The sequence below is a fragment of the Lipotes vexillifer genome, unplaced genomic scaffold (genome assembly GCF_000442215.2).
Source record: "Lipotes vexillifer unplaced genomic scaffold, Lipotes_vexillifer_v1.1 scaffold1331, whole genome shotgun sequence".
NCBI classification, from domain to species: domain Eukaryota; kingdom Metazoa; phylum Chordata; class Mammalia; order Artiodactyla; family Lipotidae; genus Lipotes; species Lipotes vexillifer.
In genome coordinates, this window is record NW_006793978.1 from 27,486 (window position 1) to 28,952 (window position 1,467).

The following is a 1,467-nucleotide window of genomic DNA, read 5'->3' on the forward strand; positions in this document are numbered from 1 at the left end:
TATGGACCACTGTATTCCCAGCACAGTGCTTGGTACATAACAGGCTCTAATAACTGTTAAATGAAGAAATGATTGAATGAATATTAGTTATGTCTGGTTGTCACGTCCTTTTTCTTTTCTATCTCCTTCCAGTTGTACTAACAAAACGTGCAGATTTAGATTCAAAGAGGAGAAATCATGTACAAAGCGCCCAGTACAGTGCCTGATTCATTGTGGGCAATTAAAAAACCCGTTCATTTCCCTTTTCTTCCAAGTGTAGGGTACTGGGGGTAAGGGATGATGTGCCATGGTGTTCATGTGCCTGGACGTAAACTGACCTGGGTAACTAACAGGCTGGTGGAAAGGGTTGTCGGCGTTTTTCTGATCCGTATCAGAAATTCCAGTGCCCCGAAACTGTACAGCTATTTTACCCAGAGAGGCTGGTCGCGTTTGTTGATCTATTCTGGGCTGCAGTCAACTCTTTAATACAACTTTTTATAAGCATCAGCTACTTCGCGGCTGGAGGAGAGGCAGTGACAGGAAAAGCAGGGAACCCCCCTCTCCCCAGATAAAGGAAGCCCTCTGTGGCAGGGTCTGTTCTGCGGGTCTTACGGGTCCTCTGTCTGCGGCGGTCCCCGCCTCCTCCAGCCCCGCCTCCTCGCCCTAGGCCGCTGCTGCCGAGGTTCAAGTTCGGTACCCAGACGCGCGCTCGCTGCCCCGAAGCCTCCCGCGCCACTCAAGGGCCCCCGCTCGAAGGCTAGGAGGGCTCAGAGGTCATTAGGCCGCGGGGGTCACTCGGCCACGCGTTGTGCTACCACGTGGCAGAAAAGTTTCCAACTCTGCCGTGGGGCCTCCCAGTGCCCCCCAGCGGAGCAGAGGCCCGCACTTTGACACCCGCTCCGTTTTCTGTCGCCTGCAGTCGCGCCCCATCTCGGGTAACCCCCGCCCCCTCCACTCCGGTATCCTTCTCTGAATCCCCTCCTTCCCTCGCTGCGAAGGTCGCCCCAGGAAAATACCCGGGGTGGGGGGTGTCTCTGGAGAAGGCGGCCTGGGCGCCTCCAGCTGACCTGGGGTAGGGGGTCCAAGGACAAGTGTCCCGAGGAGGGCGCGGAGGAGGGCGCTGAGCTGGGCGCGCGGAGTAGACAGGCGACAGCGGCCCGCACTTGACCCCGGTGCGACTGGCGGGAACATTCCGCGGCTCCCACACTCCCGCGCGCCAACTCTGGCGGGTCGCAGCTGACCGCACGCGGGTTGCACCCTCCACGCCCTCACCCGCCCTAGCTCCCCATTCCTGGTTCCCCTCCGCCCCCAGTGCGCAGGCCCGGCCGCCCCAGCGCGCATGCCCTGGGCTCGCGAGCGTGGCCAGCCCCCAGCCTTTTGCTTTCTACACACTCTACAACTGGGGAGGGCGGGGTGGAGGGAGCCCGGCCGGCCACGTGATCCAGCCGGCCGGGGCCGCGGGGGCGGGAGCGCGCGCCGAGAGAGGCG